Raw genomic sequence first — 24437 nt, 5'->3', positions numbered from 1 at the left:
ATTCTGGGGAAGAAATTGTAGGAGAGCAATTAGAGCCTTCTCTGCTCATTTTGCATTCTGCTCTTCTTACTGTGAAAGCACACAGTTTACACTGTGCAAAAGGCAAGAGCTTAATGAAATCTGTTATGGGTAAATGATGCCCAGTGCAGGTTCCTCTCATCATTTCCACCTGAATGCCCAGATGTCTCTCCATCAGAAAGTGCCATGTGTTGAAAGATTTATAGACATGGCAGTCCAAGACATAAGAAGATACCAGTAACAGCACAACCTCAGCAACACGGAACTCAGCACAGGAGTCCATGTGACCTTTACTTTCACTGAGGCATTAACGAAATAAAGCAGGATAAGAATTTACCCTCTGAATCCAGAGTCACAACTGCCTCCAAACTACGGGCTCCAGACTCAGAGGTTTGCTGTGGTTATTATTTTGGTACTGAAATGCTGTGCAAACCCAGAACCCAAAGGTTTGTTTCCACCTCACAACTTATTAAAAAATAGAATTATATAACAATTAATAACAAATAAAAGAGTACAAAAAAAGAAGCAACAACAGCATGGGATTGATCTGACTAAATAAATGTGGATTGTCTCCTAGGCTGCCTTTCAGGTAGAGGAAATCTAACCAGGATATTCAGAGGAGTGCAGAGCACTACAGGTCCTAAAATAAGTGTCTAAAATAGACTCAGTGAATTGTGACATGGAAAGCTGGGGGTTTTTTATTCAATCAATTTTCTGAGCCCTGCAGCTCAGACAGAGACATCTGCACAGAAGGTGTCTAAACTCAGAGGTCTCCCACCAAGAGAAGCACGAACAAAAGGCTGGGCCTGAAAATACAGTGTGTGGAAAAAAAGTGATTTCCACTATAAACAAGCCCAAAAGTGTCTACACTCAAATTCTGATACAAGCTATTAATACCTGTGTCTAAGGTGAGCATGATCAGGCCCCAAGCATAGTACTAATTCTAACACTTTTTAACCCAAAGCTGAGATCCTGACAAATCATCCCAGGAAACAGTTTAATTTCACTGATAACTTTTTCCTATTCAGATTAGGTATTACTTTTCACTGTGGCATTAGATATCTAGGTCAATAGTTTAACTTCAGTTTTCATTTACATTAACTTTGGTTTAACTTCAGAGGGCGGAGGGAGAGTGAAATAAAAATATCATGTTTGGGCCTGAGCATCTCATGTCATGCACAGTTTACCAGACTTTTTGATAACCTGTTTCACACACTAAGTACCCTCACTTTAAGGACTGGTGTCTGTCTTATTTCTACTTTGTCTGGATTCACCTTTTCCTCTATTTAATAAGAAATTCAGATCTAATTTGTTTCCATTAAAACTTTGCAAACTGTGTTTATATAACTAATAGAAGCCATCTGATTCACCAGTGCTGTTCCATAGATCAGAATAATTGCTTGGAGGTGGAAAGAAGTAGAAATGTACTGACTCATCAAGACAGGGGTTTTAGTGAGCCAGGATTTTTCCCTCATTTATACTAATAAAGTACCTTTTAAAGTGCCTTACACACAGCAGGACACAGAAACAATTATGAAATGGATCTGATTTCCACATCCTTAGGAACACTTGTAAAAAGAACGCTGCTTCAAAAATAACAACCCAGGCTCTTTTTTTTTTTTTTTTCCATCTCTGGCAGGGTAGTTCCTAAAAACTCCTCCATAATGTGTTCCTACCACGTAGGCTGCAAATGTAACAGCTGTGTGCCTTACAAGCCTGTAGCACTGGAGGGGAAACCTGGCCTTTCCATTTCAAAAGTACTGGAAGTGAAACAACTGCAAAACCTGCTACATGCCATTAGTCACAATAAACGGAGAAATTTAATTACACTTTACTAGCTGGTCTGAAAACCTCCAAGGAGAGATAGACTGTTCCTAAAAGCAATGCTGGTGTTAAAGACTCTAACATGATGTAGAGCAAGCACCTGTTTATCAAATCACAGGATTTTTAAGCTGGAGGTCACTACTCCCACTTTAGATCATTTACAAGGTAGTTCACAAACCGACGAAATATAAGGTGGCATCACCCCAGTGAAATTAAGCACTCACTTAAAGACACTAGAAAACAAGATAAAGATAGTTTATTTCTGATGGATCCTAACTGCTTTGGGGCTGTAAGGTTTTAGGATATATAAAGGTGTTCTGTGTGGATTTGAGCAACCCCAAACTTTGAATGCAGTGAAAGGAGGATAAAGAAGTTTAGATTCTGCATCTGAGTCTGCATGCAACCTCTGCAGCTTGCAAATCCTCTGTATAATGATTCCAGTTACGACGTTGGATGCCAAGACTCCATAATTTTTAGCATTTTAATCAGGCTCTGCAGTTTACTATTCAAACAAATCACATAAATAAAATACGTGGTGGAATCATTTACTTTCTTATTATAGCTACAAACAGACTAATAGGCAAATAAATGAACGCAATCAAACTGAATGTTCTCTTAGTTATATCATGGGAGGTAAAAATCATCTGCAAACAAAATCAGATATGTTTTGAAAGTTTCAGACACACAAGTATTTTCAAAGGATAAACAAGGTAATGAAACCTGCCTAGTGTGAAACTCATTGAAATTCAGAAGAGGAAAAAGAGCAGTCTATATGGGAGCTCAGTAAAACAGAGAGCAGCTCATGGAGAAGTGTGTTGAGAATTTCAGTGGGTTGAGTGACATAAATCAGAGTCATTTGGGGAACGATTTCTTCTGTATGCCTCAGTTCACCATCTTTAAAGTGGGCAATGGACTACAGATGGCAGAGATCTTCCAGTCAAAGATGCTTCAGAAATTCTTGCCACACATTGCCATTTTTTCTGGCAAGCCATAACAGGTGTTGTAATGTACTGTTCAGTGTGCATACGTGGTTGTGTGCACCATGTGTGCATACAGTCAATAAGGTTTTATAATGAACAATGAACAATCCAAACAACAGAAAATCAGATAATAAAAGTGGTGGTAAGAAAGACACCCCAGAACTCTACAGATTGCTTAAATAGTACCTATGAAGAGCTGCTTCATAAGAAACACTTAGTCATCATACCTCGTAATCATTCAAACATTGTGCTCGGTATTCACACCCATCAGTCTGAGGCCAGGTTTTCCTACACAAGGTCTGGACAGAATTAAGTTCTTGTAAAGGAATGCTAAAAGAGGAAATAAATCTATTTAATGATTCACCTCAAATAGACTCATGGGTAGAGCAGAGCCCTACAATGCTGGGATCTCTTCTGCTCTCTTTCTGTTGCTTACTGCAGACCTTAGAGAATGGAGGGAGGTGTGTGGAGTGGATCAAACAAGACCTGATTCATTTCATGCAGTTGCAGTGTGGATCAAATAACACCAAACCAATTTCAATAGCCATCAGGACATGGTTCAAGTTATTCTGTTGTTCTGGAGGTAAAGGATGTGCCTGGAGGTACCTCTGTGTGTGGAGACACTCAAGACTCTTTTCCACCCCAAACAGCTGCCACCTTTCCTTCTCTGTGCTCCTTGGGCAGGGAAGCCAAGCTTGTAGGAGATGGGAAGAACTGGAGTTTTGGTGTTTGCATTCATAAATAGTTTCTTTTTGTCATCTTTCACATGGAAACAGTATAGAGCCTTATAATTATTAATCTTTAACTTAGGTTAATGAACAGCTATGCAAGGGAACAGGTCAGGCAGCAAAACAGTCAAGAAGACCAGCACATCTTTCATTTCTGCCCTTCACTTAGCCATTGCCCAGCTAATAAACAAAACTCTCTGAATCAGGATGCTCCCGTGGTACCACATTTCAGTGTGAGCCTTAAAAGGACAGATATCTGCAATAGGCACCAGCAGAAATACTTAAGGATGTTTAACATTGAGATCTTTAGGCACTGATAGTGCTGGCAGCTCAGGAGAAGTCTCAGGAATGTCAATAATTCCTGAAAAGTGAGCTTGGAACCTAAGATAACACTGTTAAGGGTCTAATACCTTTTCCTATTAGGGATTTGTTGTGTAGTAAAGAAAGCTGAAAACTCAAGCACAATGGTTATTTTGCAGCAGTCCCTGGAAGCATACATTTAGTTCACAGTAAAAGAGAGTGCAAGGCAACTTGTTTCACTTTAAGAAGAATTAAATTATGCACTGCATAGCCAAATTAATCAAAGCTACCTCCAAGGGAGAATTAAGTTAAACAAATCAGTCAATCTGAACCTAAGAGAATTCACAGGTGTATAAAATGTATTTATCTTGCTGAGCTCAAAACATCTCATGCACATGAGCTCTAAACCCCTGTGTATGACTCTTAACTCTGACTCTTCCTGCTAATATGTAACAGAGAAGAATGCTGCCCAGAAGCTCATTGTAGACTTTGAGCTGCAGGGCTGCCTAGGTCATGCTTGGTGGCAGCCTGTTTCCATTATTTTTCACTGACTGCAACAATGAAGCCCCCAATGTGACTGCTTAGTGACTGCATTAAATGTGGTCCTGACTGATTAAACTCAATAAATTTATATGGTTTGGAGCTGGAGCAGAGATTTTGTGTGATGCAAGGGCAACAAGATTTAATGGCAATGGCATTAGTGGTTGGAAAGATAACCAGCATTAGGCAAAATCATCTACGAATAAAACCATCACAGGCCTTCAAGTCTGATCCATGCGTCTGTGTGGTTGGAATAAATAAAGGCCTCAAATCTTGTTAGCATTAAGCCAATTTTCATTCAAAGCGTAATGGATGGCTCTTCCAGGGAGACATATCACTAGTGAATGCTCCTACTTCCTCCTTCTTCAAGGAAAACCTATGCCAGTGTAAAGGAAAATCAAATCAGCTGTGCTAAAGGGGTTTGGCTGTTTTGATCTTCTTTATTCATTCCTAACTATATTCTTCTTTCTCATCTCAGCATTTTAATTCTTCATGGAAGAGTACAAGGTCATACTGCTTGCCAGACAGTATCAAATATCTACTTCACTGAAAAATCAACCCTAGCCAAATGCCAAACAAAGATATTAAGAAATGTCACTCTGTGGCTGCAATTTATTCTAATGTGTAATTTTCTCCTCATGTCTGATCATTGCAAACATTTGTAAACTCTAAAACAGGAGACTTCTGTCATTAATACCTTTTTTCTCTCATTCTTGACACCATTTAACCATTCAGTCCTTTCAGGAAGCTTGTTAAATACTTAACCTTGAAAACTCCCTGCCACCACAACTATATCTATACTAGGATGTTGAATATATAAGGTTCTGAGTCCAGCTGCTGCAGAATCACCCATGTGTAATACAGCCACCAAAATAAGGTAAATGCCTATTGAAATAGTCCCTGGCCTGTACTAGGTCTTCAGCTATGCTTGAGAGGGCTAGCTGGACCAAAATTTAACAGTACAGAAGACTGTATTCCAGTGCCAACAACCAAAGGTTTTGAAGTGCTGTTTAATAATATGATGTAGCTAGTGAGGTCAATACTCTAACAATGTGTTGAATGAAAAAAAAAAAAAAGAGTGCCCTTCCTTTAATTTTGTTCCGTTCCCTTCTGTACCTGGCTTTATGAGAAAGGAAACACTACTAGTTACATTCTCTACCCTGTGCTTTGTTTTTACTGCTTAACCATTATTCTCCTTCTCTTTGTGCAGATACCACTTTTTTCCCAGAATTTTGCTTTTTGGGTTCCATTCTCCCACTCTGTCTCCCACCAGGTTGAACATAAATCAGCAATGTGACCTTGCTGCAAAGAAGGCGAGTGGTATCCTGGGCTGCATTAGGCAAAGGATTGCCAGCAGGCCAAGGGAAGTGATGCCTCCCTTTTATTCAGCCCTGTTGAGGCCACACCTGGAGCAATGGGTCCAGTTCCAGGCTCCTCAGACCGTGAGAAACATGGACGTACTGGAGAGAGTCCAGCACAGAGCCACAAAGGTGGTCAAGGGACTGGAGCATCTCTCCTATGAGGAAAGGCTGAGAGAAATGGGACTCCCTAGAGAAGGAAGGCTCAGGGAGGATCTTATCAATGTGCTCAAATACCTGAAAGGAGGGTGCAAACAGGACAGAACCAGGCTCATTTCAGTGGTGCCCAGTGACAGGACCAGGGGCAATGGGCACAAACTGAAACACCATTTCCTGAAACTGAACATCAGGAAATGTTTTATTTTTCTTTCCTCTTTCTTTTCACTTCATAGTCCATGACAGCTCTTTGTGATTTGCTTTCACCACACATTTGGGTACATCAAATTGGACACCCAGTTCCAATTTTTAGCTAACTAAATCACAGCATGCTGAGTTCAAGATCTGCTGGGAACTTGATGCTCCCAGACATTTGTGGTCCAGGTGCCCATGTATGGATCTAGATGCCCAATGACAATTCTAAGGATTGTGGCATAGTGATGTTCCAGATGCCAGCTGGAAAGAAAGTTGCAGAGGTGGGAACAAGCATTCAGATCATTCAACTCTGAAGCTATTAGGTCTTTGCTATATTTTTGCAAACTGGAGTTAAATATTGCATCCTTGATCAGCTGAAGAAGTACTATATATGTAGGTGCAAACGTGACCTCAGATTTGATTCCTATATCTCCAAGATCATTTTTCCTCTTTCATATTTTTCCTGGCATCCTGACCAAAAGGACCAGGGAAATAAAAGTCAATGGCAAAGTTCAGCTATGCTAAATAGCTTTAGCTCTATGAGCTGAAGCCTCAGCCATAAATGAGATCCAACAGGAAGCAAACTCTTCACAAATGCTTAGGGAAGACTCTGACCAGCCTTTTATAACTTAATATTGACTTCACTGGATTTTATTCAGAGAAAGAGAAAAGGACAGCACAGTCCACAGCACTTAGTGGAAAATAACAGGAAAATATGGTATACTAAGGGCAACTGGAAATGTTATTGGGTATATCGATGTATATCTAACTAGAAAATCAGGCTACATTCAAACTGGCTGAGCCCTGCAAACATTGCATTCCTCAAAACTGTTGGGATTTTTTTATCACACAGAAAGCAGGATAAGGCTTAAGGGACACATTCCACAAGGCACTGATTTCTGGCTTGAAGGTTACCAGGATGCTTAGTGCTGCCTTTGGGTCAGTGCGAGTGGTTCCAGTATTGCTGCTTGACCTTGCAAATAGACACTAACGGGCATGATGATATTGGTCCTGTCTCCTCTTTGCAGGCTTTGTAAATTCTGATGCCAGGATGCCTTCCACAGATTAGGCAGAGAAGTCTGAAAGCCTCCTTTCCTTTGCTTTAGAAATAATACTTTCATAAAGACTGAATTATAACCCATCAAACTTAGTTCCTTTGCATACCTCTGAGTTTTACCTGAATGTTTTATATTGAAAGTGGGTGAAGGTTGTTACATTCCTTTTTTTATTAATTGTTTGACTTGTATGCTTAGCACTCGACAAAAATAACTTTAGCCTTCAGTTTTAATATGCCATGTGCACTACAGTATGAAAGGCATGAACATGATTTACGATGTACTTACAGTGTTCATATTACAATGCAAATGCTGAGGTGCTATTGTGAAACGTTTCATTTTAAAAGTTCACAGTCCTAAGAAACAAAATTAAGCATGATGACCTATAGGATATGTCAGCAAGTTAAAATGAGGAGGTGCTGTGATTTGAATGGGGTTTTGCATTACAGCACACTTGAATTAACGTACTCTGCATGGAAAAGTCTAAGCTAAAACATGCAGTTTGTTCCATTGTTTCCCTCTTCATTAGAAAAATGAGCACAACAGAAAGAGAAAGCTATGACATATAAGTGGTGCTTTCTTTAAAAAGGAGAGAAACGACTCCACACATTTAAATCTTTAGGGTATAAGATGGATTTCAATGCAGCCCTCTCAATCTCTTGAAGTAAAGGACAGGCACTACTCCAAACTGTAAGTAACCACCACAACACACATTTAGGTCGCTGCCTCAGATCATCTGTTCTTCCAACAAGAATGAACTTTACTGGTTTTTCTATTTTTTGTCTGTTATTCAGTCAAGGTCAAACTGATCTTAAGCATCTGAAAGTGGTGGATTTCAGGGACAGCACATTGATAAAAGTAGTGAAGTTTCAGGGGAAAGTGTAAACTACTTTCAGGATGGAGCTTGATCAGCTTATGAAAGAGCTGTGGTTGTGTGTGATAACAGGAGACTCGAATCATTATTTTAACAGTTCTCCACCATTTCCTTCTCTTTAATCTCACTTTGCACAGAAACATGCTTATTCTTACTGCAGAATGATTAGCGAACATACAGGTGGTTGGATGGACCCCAATGGCACTCAGTCGAGGCTAGACCACCACTAGCCTTATTCCCATCAACTTGATCAGTTCCTTTCACATTTCCACTTCTCTCCTGCAACAAACCTGGTGACATTGCACATTTGCTGGAATATTTAATTATCTGAAACCTTGAATATCCCTGTATTTCAGTATGTATAGAAGTCTGAGCCCGTTACTCATATATAGAAGGAGTCCATTTCATCATATAGAATCACAGAATCATCTCGGTTGGAAAGGACCTTGAAGATCATCTAGTCCAACCTTTAACCTAGCACTGACAGATCCCAACTACACCATATCCCTAAGTGCTATGTCAACCCGCCTCTTCAACCCCTCCAGGGGTGGGGACTCCACCACCTCCCTGGGCAGCCCATTCCAACGCTTGACTACCTGTTCTGTAAAGAAATACTTCCTAATATCTAGTCTAAAAATCATCTTTGAAAAGTGTACACAGCTCCCACGCTTCTCTTTTGTTGTCCACTCTGGGGAACTCCCATGAGAGTTTTGTTCCATTATGATGACTCCACAACTTATATTGAGATGTGAGCAAAAAAGCACAAAAAATTATCTATTTTGAGCACATCTATCATCTAGTTGTTCAGAACAGAATGCAAAGTGGGGGCAAAAATGCTGTGAATGACATAACTCCATTGAAGTTCTGTCTCACATGCTCACTGCTTTATCTAGTCAGACATTTGAATGATTTACTCAACTAGCTAAACATGTTTTATTGGCTATTCTTTCTTTAACCATCAGTGCAGACATCACAGGGGACATTTACACGTCCGGGTGTAAACTTTGCTCTGCTTTTTCAACAAATGATTGATATTAGGCTAGAGTAGCACTTTCTGGAAAGCAGGGGACTGGCTGAAATGATAAACAGCGTGCTGGGTTTGTGTGGCGGGGTTTTTGGTAGCAGTGGAAGAGGGCCACAGTGGTGGTCCCCTGTGAGAATCTTCTCGAAAGCTCCCCTGGCTCCAAGTTGGACCCACCTCTGTCCAAGGCCGAACCAATTAGTGATGGTGGCTGCACCTCAGCGATAACATATTTTAGAAGGGAAACCTGGGAGGGGGTTGGGGAACTTGTGAGGTGGCATTACGAGGAGGACACCTATGCGAACACCAAGGCCAGTGGAAGGAAGGTGGAGGAAGCGGGGGAGGTGCACTGGAGCAGAGAGCCCCCCTTTATCTCATGGTATGATGGCAGGGCTGCCCCCCTGCCACCGTGGAGGTCACTGGAGGAGCAGAGATTTGCCTGCAGCTTGTGGAGGACCCTCACGACTCTATGGGAAGAAGAAGCCCCTGCTGTTGTAATTCTGTGCTGGGAGGACTGCAACAAGCGGAGGTGACCCATGCCGGAGCATCTCGAGAAGAATGCATCCCATGGGGGGGACTCATAACAGAGGAAGTTTGTGGAGGACTGTCTCCCGTGAGAGGGACACCACGTGGAGCAAGGGAAAGAATGCATAAGAGTGCTTCCTCCCCATCCTGGAGGAAGAAGCGATGGACTGACTGCATCCCCCATCCCCTGCCCCTCTGCGGCTGGGGAAGAAGATAGAAGTATGAGGAACAAAACTGAGCCCAGGAAGAAGGGAGGGGTAGGAGGAGATGTTTTTATAATATGGTAACACTTCTCACTGTCTCATTCTGTCAAGTGTCATTCTTAGTGTTTTGAATTAAAGTGATGTATTTTTTTCTTCCCCTAACGAGCCTGTCTTTTGCCTGTGAGCATGATGGGTGAGCTACCTTTCCCTATTTTTATCTCCATTCCAGAGTCTTTTGATTCATTTTCTGCTTCCCAGTGCTGGTGGGGAAGGGCTGAATGAGCAGCTGCATGGTGCTCAGTTGCCCTCTGGGCTCAAACCGTGACAAAGAGTGGCTGCCACTTTCTGCCTACTTTTAGGATAGAGAAAAGATTACATGGCATCATGTTAGTGACCAAGATATGACTTTATGCCAGGACTTTCTATGGACTTGAATTTTTACCCCATATCCCACCTCTCATACTGCACACTACACACACAAACACGTAATAAGTCAGCAAACACCTGCCTTTATTTTATAGGTTATATTGCTAGAGGCCAATGTTAACCAGGCAGGAATAAGATATAAATAGAATAGAACTGACTATGTCAGTTGGAAAGGACCTATAATGATCATCTAGTCCGACTGCCTGACCAATTCAGGGTTGACCTGACTAAAAGTTAAAGCATGTTATTAAGGGCATTGTCCAAATGCCTCTTAATCACTTAACTTACCATTATTCGAAAGATGAAAATAAAATAATATTTTTTCCTTTTGTTTTGCTTGTATAAGTTTTTAATTAATTTTAATTTTAGGATCTTTGCCCTTATGAAATGAAAAAGAAAAATCTTTCTGAATCTGACCCAAGGCTGAGTTTGGAGATAGAGGAGTTGAAACTGTAGAAATATCCGAGTTAATCACAGCAGATACTTCAGGCTGCTGCTTCCCCGTGTCACTTTAAAACACAACTTTGAAAGGCTTTCAATAGGTAATGAAATTAATAGAAACATGCATCTACATGATATTTGGAGATGGTTTCAGAATGTGTACTATGCCTGAATACAGCTTTTCCTACCCCATATTAATTACCCTTCAACCCATCAAACACAGAAACAGAATTTTAACTAGCTGGGAAGCCAGCTTTCACTGGAAGAAGGGGGTTTGTGTTGGATGTTAGGGAGCTGGATCTTATGTTTGCAGTATTTTCATATGAAAATAAGTTATTGGAATTCACTGAATCTCAACCGTATATTGAAAAGACTTTGTAGGTAACATTTTCTAAAGTGTTTAGCAAAACTAATGATGAAAAGAATGCATTGCCTGCAGAAATTAATGAGCAAGGGGCAAGGCACTGTGGTCAAGGCATGCAAAGGTGAGGATCGAGACCTTAATCAAGGAAAGTAAGATCAAATGGTGAGGAGGACAAGCTGAAATTCAGGAATTAGTATATGGACAAATTTAGAACAGGCCATATGGAATGATAGAGCTATGTCAGGAAAGAATTGGGATAGAGACACACTTCACTGTTGCCAACTGATAACAACTGCTCAAACAGCTTCCTATACCGGGCACATGTGATATCTCCAGCCAGATTCACTGGCTACTCCTTCCTCAGCTGATCAAGTACTTCAGGATTAAGGTCCCTGAACAGAACAACTGCTGCCAGATTACTGTTTGCAGAAGTTGGTTATCCAGATGAAGCTTAATGGAGGTCAACAGAATGGGATTCTTGGGTGGAAAATCCAGCTACATTGCCTGGTTTCCAGGCACCCTCTTCACCAGTGTTAGCTGAAGATAAAACCTGCTTGGAAGCCATCTCTTGTCAAGGCATGAGTGTCTGTTTTAAGCACAAACTGGCTTGCCTTGGAGGGTAATTTGAATCATAGAATAATCTGGGCTGGAAGAGACCTCTGGATGTAATTTGGTGCAAACCCCTTGAGTAATGGGTCAAGCACTTTGTGAAAGGAATAGAGTGGCAGCTCTGACCTCCCAATCTTCTAAGCATGTACTGGTTTTATGGCAGAGAGTTGCTCTCACTAAAGTGAAAGCAGCAGTTGTCAGTATAATTATAACAAATTTAGGTTAATGCCTCTGTACACAAAAGCCTATCTCCACAATATATTTGCATCTGGGTGGTTTCCTTTTTTTCTAATTTCTGCATTTTCCACTACTTCTTTTCTGTCTTTTTGTGTCATTCACATATCATATGACATGCTCAGCAATGAAAGCTTAGGGAAAGGAGAAGGAAGAGGGACATTGGTGGTTATGGCACTTACCGTCTCAAGTAACCATTGCACAGGCAGAGGCCCTGCTCTCGAGGAAGAGGTTGGATTCCGCCTGTCAATGGGACGTAGTGAAAAATTTCCTCTTTTTGCTCTACCTGTGTGTGTGGCTTTTGCTTTCCCTATTAAACTGTCATTATCTTGATCCACAAGTCTTCTCATCTTCCTTCTATTTTTCTTCCACCCTGCATGAGTTCCACATAGATACCTAAATTTGCATGTCTTAATGAACAAGCTCAATTCAGCCTGCAAAAGGACTGGATTCAGTTGCCTAAATATAGCTGCCTAGTGTCTTCTGTGATCGCATCATATCTGAGATTCCTGAACCAGGTCACAGATATGATGTGGAACCCACAGAAGAGCAGTGCTTGTCTGGTTTGGTACCTGGTGTTTGGGGGTTATCTGATAGCATCTCACATGGCATTAGACGACTGTATAGGCAACCAAATTCTTCTACAATTGCAATTTAAAAATGGAGTTCAGACCATCTTTGTAGATGTATCAGATTTGCTGTCAGCCTTTAATGGGAAAACAAAATATATAACAGCTGGCCAGTAACAGCACTGTGAAATAAAAGCAGAGAGCCTGTGTGACAGAATGGGGATAATGGGATTTGACATGAAATGTACCCTGCAGTAAGAATAAACAAGACTGTACTTAGTCCCTACCTTTTCTTCCTTTGTTTCATGTTGGGACCTCTTGAAGTAGAGGAAAAAAATAAGAGAAACAAGGCAGTCAGCATTGCTGAACAGTTTGGTGAGCATGTGGGTTTGGTCATTCTTTAAAAATCAACATGTAAATTTTCCTGGACTATATTATATATTATTATTTGCAGAAACCTGCAAAAAAATCTCTTGGTCATAAAAATATATATATCTACCACTGAACAATAAATCACCTAATGCTTATAGTCCCTCCATATTTAGTTTAGTCACATAAGTATAACTTTTTATTGTCTTAGCAATTTTTTGTACCTGTTTTTTGTTTCAGTTTTTTGTGTGTTTTTTTCTTTCTCTGACTGAATTTCCATGCCTGGCTATTAAGAAGGAACATCATTTTATTGCAACTCTTAATGGAACTAGAAATGTTTGGCAATTACGTATTAAGAGCAGGGATTGAGCTCAGAATGATTGCTGAATGACTGATTCCAGATTCAAAAGCTCCTCCAACCCCATTACCACAGTTTATGTCTGCACCTGATAGTAAAAGCAGACTTAAACTTGAGGGAGGGGTTTCTCATCTCTGTAAAGGCTATAGCATTCAAAGCTTCCTGACTCATGGGGCTTCAGCTGTTTGCGAAACACTGCATTGATGCGATTTAGAAGCATTGCACTTGGAGAGTGAGAGAGTTTTTCAAAAAACGATGATGCACTGTGTGATGTCAAAGAAACCGTTTCTCCTTTGACAGCCTTCCCGTTGTTACCTGTAAAAGAGCAATGAGGGCACTCCTCTTGGCAGTAATAACCCAGCTGGGTCTCTGAGTCTTTTGAAGATGTATTTGTGAAGCAGGAAAGAAAAAAAACCCTGAAATACTGAATGGAACCTATGGCAGAGGTAAAATGGTCCTGTTTAAACTGGACACTAATATATACTGCAGGCTATATAGCTGAAAATGACACCATTAGGAAATGAAAACTCATTCCAGCAGCATAATCAGTCTTTCAGCAGCTTAAGGAGTTAGTATTCAATAAGACAGTAAGCCTTCATCTTCAGTTGGTCTTTATTAATGCTGCTGTTAAAGCAGCTGCTGCATCAACTTGTTTGCATAAAAGCCTGTAAAAATTGTGAAAAATAATTATGTGCTTCTGCCTGTAACAATTGTGCTTGCACACACAAAAAGAAGCCATGTTCTAGCCAACCCTGTAGCACAAATAAACTTAGCCTATCAGAGGTTCAAGTCAAAGCTCACTACACTCCTTGCATCTTCTTCAGAAGAAAGTGGACCAGGCTATGGTTCATCTGTTCTGCTGTTCAATGTTACTCTTCATCATTGCATTTGGGGTTGACTTTTAGAGGCAGTGATCTGATTGAGTTACCTTTGCAGGGCCAAAGGAGTTTTTATAGAGACAACAAAGCGTTATATAAAGAGAGAGAAAAAAAAAAAAATGGACCATACATACATACATAAATACATGTATATGCATACATATTTGTATTTATACACACATGTATGTACTCCAGAGGTAGTGTGGTAAAGTACAGCATCTGTTTAGATGTCTGTAAATTTTCTCTCACTTTCCCACCTCCTCCCAGACACTCCCAAGCTGCTGGGATAAAATGGGATGAAAGATGCAGTGAGAGCACCAAGAAGTTCTGTTATGTTTGCATCTGGAAAGGCCGTTTTATTGACAGAGATTTTTGAAAATGTGGTGATTTGGGCAAATATATTCCAGAAAACAAACTCCCTTTCCGCACATTCACTGATGTACAGAGATCCTTACCCAACAGTGGTGTGTGCACATCGACTCTCCAAGCTGCAACTGCCAATTTTGAGCACATCCACAGTGAATAATGACTGCAAGGAGCTTGGAGTTCCTGACTCTTGGATAAATGGATGGTGGTTTTTGGCTGTATCAGAGAGTTTTTTGATTGCAGGACTTGGTGTTGGTGGGTTTTTTTATTTTTATTTTTCAGTCTTTCTGCTTATTTGTCTTCCCACCTGCAAATTCTAATTTAGAGTATGTCTTGTTCTGTTCCTATAATACTGGGCTGTATTTTGTTGCCCTTTATTATGCAGAGGAAAAAGGAGTCCAGCTAAAAAGGTGAACAGTTGAATTTAATGTTAACTGAGTCAATAAGGAGAAGACTTTGAGCTTTATCAGAAGCAGGGGTCAATTACTTTAGGTTTGCAGCTTGGTTCTGAGCCTGACCCGTGACCTCACTGGTAATTAATGTCACAGTTGCACTATACAAGGAGACAAATGTGCTGTTATTAACAATTAATATCACAGTTGACCTGAGCTCTAAAGGTTCACATGTGGCCTGAAGAGACATTTAAATGCTTTGTGTTAGCAGCTGGAAGTTTTATATATGCCATCGTGTAAAGTCAGAACATTGTGAAGGCCCTTAAGGCACTCAAAACCAGGACAATTATATTTGAATCTGTGCCTCAGCATCCCATGCAAAATATGAAGTAAAGTCTCCACATTTGGAAGGAAGCTAATAGACAGGAAATGCAATGACAAGATGGTCCCTGTTCTATAAAAAACAAAACAAAACAGCAATAAAACAGGTAAAGGAACTAAAATAATACCAAATACTTCCCTCATGGCCTCCTTTCTTTATAACTGCTATAGGCATAAAGAGATACTGAGCTCCTCTGCATGAACCAATTTGCACTTAAAATGGTAATCCAAACAGGTGCCGATACTGACATCCAACATAACTCTCTCAGGAGTCATCTAAACCCAAAGACACTTAAACCCCTACAGTACCATCCCTTTTCCCCTGAAAGCTTTCTAGACACCTGCAGTGCCTCTCATGCCTTCAGCTGGACTGGTTTGATTAATTAAGAGACAAACACATGTGTTTATACATCACTGGAGTCCTAACACTAGCTGGAGCAGCAGGTTGAGCCCAATCTGCTAGGCTAGTTCAGAGCCAATCTACCCTCTGTAGACCCCTGACTGGTACCCTGTAACAAGCAGAAGTATTTACTTTCCTTTTGACCACAGTGGGGGTGTTAGACCTGTTTTTGATGTAATACCCTGCTGTTCAAAACACAGTCTAAGATACTTTAAGTCTAGCACCTACCTGACAAGAGACTGCTCTAACAGTCAAAGCACAGATGAGGAAAAAGAGAGAGAAAATATGTGACTGAAGATGTTATCTTTCCACAGTAGTGATGGGGCTAGAGGAGAGTTCAGACATCAACTGGTCAATAGCAATCCAACAGTCCATGAACCTGCATCACAAAACACCTGGACCTAAATATGAAGCCACTAACCTGCAGACCCCTGTATCTTTTTATTAGACACATCTTTTAATTTTTGTGTTCAAAACCTGTACAGTTATATTAGCTCTAACAGTATGGAGATAAACTGATTCACTGCTAGCTCTCCAAGAGCACCATGGAAGGCAGGTGGCCTGATACTCCAGGTCCCCTGCTCTCTCCAGCTGTGGCCTATTTTCTCCCTGTCCATGTTGCTACATCTCAGTGTCCCACCACAAGACCTACTCCACATTGGGCTGCTAAATAGCTCTTCTGCTGCCATGTCGTCTGTGTACTGGTGTCTTCTGGAACACCACATGACAGATGGGAGACTAATGATGTATTGCAAGATTTCTCTCATGTGGCAGGTGATCCTGAACGTCCTGCACTTCCTTGGAAAGGGGATGGTAATTGAGCTGCAGTAATACCCCATGTGCTGACTTTGGCCTGGGGAGCAACATAACCCAAGAATTCACTATGAAAAAGAGTGCCAGGCCTCTATTGGTTTAATAACCAACACTTAAGTGGTGGCGCTTGTATCACGGGTATTTCTCCCAGAAGTACGTCCGTAACCTCAGGATTCAGAAAGTAAGAGAGCAACCTGAACAGTTATTCTCTCTGTCCCCCAAAAATGATGCACTGCATCCTTCACAGCCTGAGGATGGTAGAAAGATGCAGTGGAGGCTGAGGCATCTGAGTATATCTATAGAGCACATGTCCCTGCCAGGCAGGTAGGCATGTCTGTTTTTACCAACTACCCTTCTGTCAGGGATGTTAGACCCAGTACTGGGTGAAAACATCACTGATTGCCCTGTTACTCTGGGGAAATGGCTTCCTTCTGGCCTTGCAGAGTTGTGGAGGTTTACAGGCCCAATATTTTACTTTGTATTTGCATTAGGCAAGGCTCATGGTGACTCATGAAGGCTTGGAAATGTAATTACCTGTGAAAGCCCTCAGAGTAACCTCTAAAATTCACCCCTTCTCTCTTAAAATGTCAGGAGAAAATGTAAAGGCAATAAACTTTGCAGTGATAAGGAAATTTTATCATCTAACAGGCCTGTGAAACCTACATTACCTTAAATAGCCTGAAGTTATTTAGACTAGTCACCACATAATGAATGTCATTAACATTGAGAGAAGTGAATTTGTGTGTGCAGATCATTGTAAAGAATTTAGATGCATTATGAGATATAAAAAACTAAAAAAATCACTGGGCTGGAGATAAGGGATTCATTGTCCTGGTAGTGCTCAGAGGTGCAGAGGTGCAGAAATTATTTCCTCTATTCAGAAAACAAAAGTGGACAGACATCTCCGTTTGCTTGTCATTGTTTTTTAGCAAAATGTGGTTGCTCTTATGTAGAAATTAAAGTTAGGCAAATTGATGATTAACAGCATGAGAAGGAAAAAAAATCATAACAATCTAGGAGTCAAGATGGGGACAGGCAGTTCTGAAAATAAGCAGGTGACAATGGCATTTTCTCATTTTCACTGTAAATACTATATGACTCCTGAGGCATTTGTTAATCGAAATAATGAAACAATTCAATTGGTAGTTGTCAAGTCACCTGAGTTTTCTCAGCTGATTAGCTTTGGCCTGGTCTCCTGCTATGACCTTGTAACTTACTGGCATCATGCTGTGAACAGCAGCCTAAGAATTGCTCCCAAATCCTATTTCCTGACATTGCTCAATATCATAAGAGGAACAAGACAAGGCAAAAGTGGTATAACTCAGAGGATAAATTATATGAAGGAACACTTTTCTAATTTTCCTGTGTGATACTAATTAATTATGCCCCATTATAATTTACTTTTTGAAACAGGCAGTCTTTTTATGCCTTTCACTTCTTGTGCAAAACAGGGATTATATTGTGTTTCCTGGTAAGAAAATGCATATGTCACAACCATTAGTTCTAATTGCCATTCAGATCTTCCAACGAAAAGATATGAAATAAATACAAGGACCCCTTGAATCCAAAGTCAGGCAGCATTTGCATCTTAATGGGAGGTGGAAGCTGGCAAGGAAGAGCAGGAGCGAGGCAGCTGCCTCTGTCCATGGTGCTAATTCCTCCGCAAAGCTGCCTGACTACACTCCGGCTCCTTCTCTGCCAAGGTACCGACAAAAAGGTTTTCAGCAGATTTCTGATGATTTTTAGTAACACCAGTGCCAACACAAGTGATTATTCATTGTATTTTCTTTGGCAAGCACTAATCTCTAAAGGGTTATTACACATCAACATTTTGGCCATCCTCTATGGCTGTGAGAGTCACTGTAATCACCTCAGGGAGGAATTTTTCTGGTCTAACCTTAATGTCTAGAGTGATGAAGGTTCCCTTTACAGTCAGTAGACCTCTAGTTGGTAGAGTCCAGGACAGAATTAATTCAGTGCTAAACAAGATGTCTGAATAGATCAGATAGATAGTGACTTAAGATAACTATTTCTTTCTTTTGTTTATAAAACAAGCTGTCTTGCATCAGTGCAGCTGTTTATACTGAAGTTATCTAAACTTGAAGATAAATTATTAATTAAATGAAGATAATTCCACTCCATTCAAAATCAGTCCATGTCAAAACAGTCCAAATTACAATAATCTCCGTCACTCAAGATGGGATTCATCTTCTCCAGTACTGAAACTGTAAATCAGATACCTGTTCAGACCTGCATAATTTCAGGCTCCTTCTGAATTCAGTGAAGAGAGATGGGCATATTCAGAGGGTGATCCTAAAATATTTGCTTAGTAAAGGTGAGATTAATCACCCCCACCCTTACAAAAAGGACAAAGTCAACTAACCAAGCAATACGGCAGAAGGCTGCTGCTTTTGTTAACATTGCTTTTGCTTGTCATTCTGTAGATGACTCTGTATGACTTTGCCATTGGCCCATGCGCCCACGCAAGATACTCATGTGCCAAGCTTGGTCTTGCTTGTTTTCTTTCTAAACATTTGTTTCTTATTTCTCTACAGGAATGTCTTTTGTTCTCTAATGACCCTGAAGTAATTTGTCAGATATTGTGCTGTCAAATGCAAAAAATCGTATGACAACTGGGACTATGAGTTTTTTCCTCCTCTGACTCTCAACAATGCAGACATTTGCCTCTCTTGCTATTTTATTGCCTCAGTAACACATACCCGACCATGATGGATTCTAGTAAATTCCCTTTAAGAGTATACAGATTAAAGTGTGCTGTGTATTCCTCCCCTAAGCCTCTAGGCTTTTAATAAACAGAAGAACATCTTATTTCAAGAGCCTTTCTTCTAATTAACATTATTCCCTGCTTTTCCCTGGGTATGTTGAACATTCAGTGCCACACTGGAACTCAGTTGGATAGTGTCTTCCTACAGGCAGTGCATAGCCCTCTAAAATGATATTGAAGTTGGATAACCAGTAATGTTCAATTTATGTTAAAAATTAAACATGCATGAAATGCCAATGTCTAAAATTACTCATCCACTTCCTTCCCTTTCCCTTTGGCTTTTGATATATTTACAGTCCATTGGTTTGATCTGATTATCTTAGGCACCTCAGTTTAGCTCCCTGATAATCTCCTGCCTGACTGCATGCAGTCTGGTAGGACCAGAAGAGATCATTAAGACCAAATGAGCACACAATAAAGTGAAAAAACCTAATAACATACCCTCCTATTTAAGAAATGCAATGCTGAACATATTCAAAACTAGTATTAAATATAATTCAAAGAAGTCTGTGCATATGCCATCTAGTTCACAGATCTCACATACTGTAACTTAAGATGGAAGTGGTCCCGGGTTTCTGAAACTTTTGTGGTAAATTTCTGCATTGTTCTTTTAGCTTATTCCTATCTACAAGCACCAAATGGCAGTTCTGCAAAAAGATAGCCATCTCAGTGCTTGGTGGGAGCTCATGTAGTCATCTTATTCCAACTGATGACCTTTTAGTATTTCCAGGATAATTAATTCTTATGTATGCATATATCCTGACAAGTATAAAAGATGCAAGTCAGTTGCCAAATGACCAGAGTCAAGTATATAAGGGGTAAGGTGGGTATATGACAGACTTCATAAAGGTAGAAGCATACAACAGAAATCAAAAATTCCTTGATTATAATTTAGTGATATTCTATGGGGGACTGTTTGCTTTTGTGTAAGGTGTTTTAGTTTGTACCTAAAAGGTGCTATGCTAGTTGAGTGATGGAATTAGTACAGTTAGAGACAACCACATCTGTACATTTTTATTTAATAACCAACCCCACTCCTCACACCCAGAAGGAAAAGAGCAAGAGAATTAAAAGTAAGGAATGTTGAAATAAAAAGAATAGCTAGGGAAGCAACCCTCTTTCTTCTGCATGGTTCTTGGTCACCCCAAATTATTTTGATCAAACTGTAATAAAACACTCTGTTTCATTTAGCATTTATTCACTGTTTTTGTATTAATTTAAATTTATTTTTAAAAATGAAAACTGCAATAATTAAATCAGCTATTACTTCACTAACAGCTATATAAGCATAACTGTTTTCAAACATTTCTTGGCTGACCGGGGAGGTCCCAACAGATTGGAAATTGGCCAATGTGATGCCCATCTATAAGAAGGGTCGGAAGGATGATCCAGGAAATTACAGGCCTGTCAGCTTGACTTCGGTACCCGGGAAGCTGATGGAGCAGCTCATCCAGAGTACCATCACATAACACATGCAGGACAACCAGGGGATCAGGCCCAGTCAGCATGGGTTTATGAAAGGCAGGTCCTGCTTGACAAACCTGATCTCCTTCTACGACAGAGTGACCTGCTTATTGGATAAGGGAAAGGGTGTGGATGTAGTTTACCTTGACTTTAGCAAGGCCTTTGACACCGTTTCCCACAGCATTCTCCTGGCGAAACTGGCTGCTCGTGGCTTGGATGATCACACGCTTTGCTGGGTAAAAAACTGGCTGGATGGCCGGGCCCAAAGAGTTGTGGTGAACGGAGTTAAATCCAGTTGGAGGCCGGTCATGAGTGGTGTCCCCCAGGGCTGGGTTTTGGGGCCACTCTTGTTTAACATCTTTATTGACGATCTAGACGAAGGGATCGAATGCACCCTCAGTAAGTTTGCAGACGACACCAAGCTGGGTGGGAGTGTTGATCTGCTCGAGGGTAGGGAGGCTCTGCAGAGAGACCTGGACAGGCTGGAGCGATGGGCTGAGGCCAACTGTATGAGTTTCACTAAGGCCAAATGCCGGGTGCTGCACTTGGGCCACAACAACCCCCAGCAGCGCTACAGGCTTGGGGAGGAGTGGCTGGAGAGCTGCCAGTCAGAGAGGGACCTGGGGGGGTTGATTGACAGCCGGCTGAACATGAGCCAGCAGTGTGCCCAGGTGGCCAAGAAGGCCAATGGCATCCTGGCTTGTATCAGCAATAGCGTAGCCAGCAGGGACAGGGAAGGGATCTTGCCCCTGTACTCGGCACTGGTGAGGGCCACACCTCGATTACTGGGTTCAGTTTTGGGCCCCTCACTCCAAAAAGGACATTGAATTACTCGAGCATGTCCAAAGAGGGGCAACGAAGCTGGTGAAGGGTCTGGAGCACAGGTCTGATGGGGAGCGGCTGAGGGAACTGGGGGGGTTGAGTCTGGAGAAGAGGAGGCTGAGGGGAGACCTCATCGTCCTCTACAACTCCCTGAAAGGAGGGTGCAGAGAGGGGGGATGAGTCTCTTTAAAGAAGTAACAAGCGATAGGACAAGAGGGAATGGCCTCAAGTTGCACCAGGCAAGGTTTAGACTACATGTCAGGAAGTATTTCTTTACAGAACGGGTTATTAGGCAGTGGAATGGATTGTCCAGGGAGGTGGTAGAGTCCCCATCCCTGGAGGTGTTTAAGAGTAGGGTCGACATAGCGCTGAGAGATATGGTGTAGATGGGAACTGTCAGTGTTAGGTTAATGGTTGGACTAGATGATCTTCAAGGTCCTTTCCAGCCTAGATGATTCTGTGATTCTGTGATTTCTCCCAGTTTAATTTCATATGTTTTTTCTGCAGTTTTAAGCACAGCAGTGTAATATCATCAAAAAGTTCAAGTTGCTTGTGAGTGACAAGGGGTTGCCTCTGATTACGGGATACATGTGGATTTGTTTAAAGATGACTGATTCTGAAGATTTTTTTTCCACTTCGATTTGATCTCTTCGAAAAGGGAACTCGTTTTCATTGTGTCATTGAAGGCTCCTCAGTAATGAATTTACATGGCTTATGTGTCACAGCACATTATGGTTCAACCCTTGAGAAAATAACCACAATTATCAGGTTATTTTAGAACCTTCCATTAAATCTGAGGGTACAAATGAAAATAAATTAGTCAAATGAATTGAACTGCCTTTGGAGAGATAATATTTTTAATAGGTGTTCTGATAAAAGTATTTGGTTATGTTCCTTCATTTATTTACAAATATTTGTGTAATAGTCTTCTGTGATGTCTTAGATTTCACCCCTAAAGAACCTGTCTTTGGCTGGAATTACACTTCATTCTTTTTCCAGACTATTTCAAACACAACTATTTATGCACTAGGTTTATCTATTGAACTGGCAGTTTAAACTGGGTCCCAGAGATTGTCTTGCATCTCAGAATGCTATTTCAGACCTTGTCAATCCTGATCTTTTGCTATGGACCTGGTGATGTTCTTACAATACCTTTTTTCTGTTCAGTTTTCATTAAACCTGTGAGTCTTACAACTGCAAATGACAATTTAGAATGGGAATGTATCTTTTTCTGTCCTGTGGGGTTCAATTAGTTGTATTTTCTTGGTTGTAGATTTGCCATAATTTCTGAAAATGATTCCACATTACTTGTGGGTTTCACAATTTGAGATGAACCCAAGCTCATGTTCACAGATAGCTTTCCTTATGGTTTTTCATGTTCAGAAGTTTTTTAAAATCAGTAATCAACATCAATAGTCATTCAGAATCTCAGGAATTGATATAGGCATTCACTGAATGTGTGGTCTTTGTGAAAGCAAACCTTGAAGCTTCTGGAGATCATAAATGCTTCATTGTTCTGCTCCATCATAGCAGTTAATGGATTCTGTTTAGACATTTCATATTTTCTGTCAATGGTGACAGCACTGGCTGCTTCTTTTTTTCAAAAGCAAGAATGTGTATTTCAATTGCCCTCAATTCCTTCAATTTTATTTTTTTTTTTTTACTTTCTTATCCTAGATCTGCACATCAATAATACAGTTTTATCTTAAGTTTCCAGTGAATGTTGTATATCTATCCATTGTAAACTATCGTTGTTCTACACATTATAAAAATTAACTTTAAACAAAACTGATTGTTTTGATTGTTTGAAGCCTCTGCTTTATTCCATGTAAAGAAAAATTTCACCAGATTCAGTCTAACAGTCAGGAAAACCTTGAAAATCCTTTTGTCTTCTTTAATACACTCTTTAGAAAGATTTATGACTTTCAGAATAACATAGCTTGGGCACTGTGGAAATTCAGCAACTCTTAAAATAGGGCTGACATTTTAATCTTGGTCTGACAGACCATATGAGAACTTCTGTGAATGTAAGATTTGGATAATCCTTCTTAAATTCATTTCCAGTTTAATATTCCAGATTGACAATGCTGGGTTTTTTTCTCTATTTTTCACTACTTAAACAGTATGTCCTATAATAGCAAAAGCTTTCATAAAGACTTCGGTAGGCTTTGGTGCAAGTGAAGGTTGGTGCCACCTTACTCCATTCACTGTCTTCCTCAACCATGTAATGGCAGGGTGCTACACTTCTCCAGTGGTAGATTTTTTGAGTTTTACCTGTACGGACCACTGATTAAGTCTGGAAACAGTCTGAGACAAGTGACCATGGCTGCACTAGGATTTTTTTGCCAGGATTTTTTATGTCCACACATTCTGTGAACAAATTTCCAGGTGATTTAGAGGCTTCCTGACAGAGTTGGACTTGGGGGTAAAGAGGGGTATCTAAGTGACAGGAAAGCTGGGGAGAGACTCTTTATCAGGGAGTATAGTGATAGGATGAGGGGTAATGGTTTTAAACTGAAAGATAGTAGATTTAGATTGGATTTAGTAAGGAAGAAATTCTTCCCTGTGAGGGTGCTGATGCCCTGGCACAGGTTGCCCAGAGCAGCTGTGGCTTCTCCCTCCCTGGAAGGGTTCAAGGCCAGGTTGGATGGGATTTTGAGCAACCTGGGCTAGTGGAAGGTGTCCCTGCCCATGGCAGAGGGGTTGGAACGGGACAATCTTTAATGTCCCTTCTAACACAAACCATTCTATGTTTCTATGATTCTATGATTAAATGATGGAATTAAGAACTGCATTGCAATCTCAAATTTGGTAGCATTGCTGGGAAAAAGAAAGACTGTTACTAACATGTTTGATATTGGATGAAATTGATCCTGGCATCATTAAAATGGATATTTTACCTCTTCTTCACCTGTCCTACAGACTGAGTCATTGAAGTCTCAGGCCTGTTATGTTTCTGTTCTGCTCTTCTAGCCCTGTTTCCCAAATG

This window comes from Strix aluco, chromosome 1, assembly GCF_031877795.1.
Source record: "Strix aluco isolate bStrAlu1 chromosome 1, bStrAlu1.hap1, whole genome shotgun sequence".
NCBI classification, from domain to species: Eukaryota; Metazoa; Chordata; class Aves; order Strigiformes; family Strigidae; genus Strix; species Strix aluco.
This window is presented reverse-complemented; position numbering follows the sequence as displayed.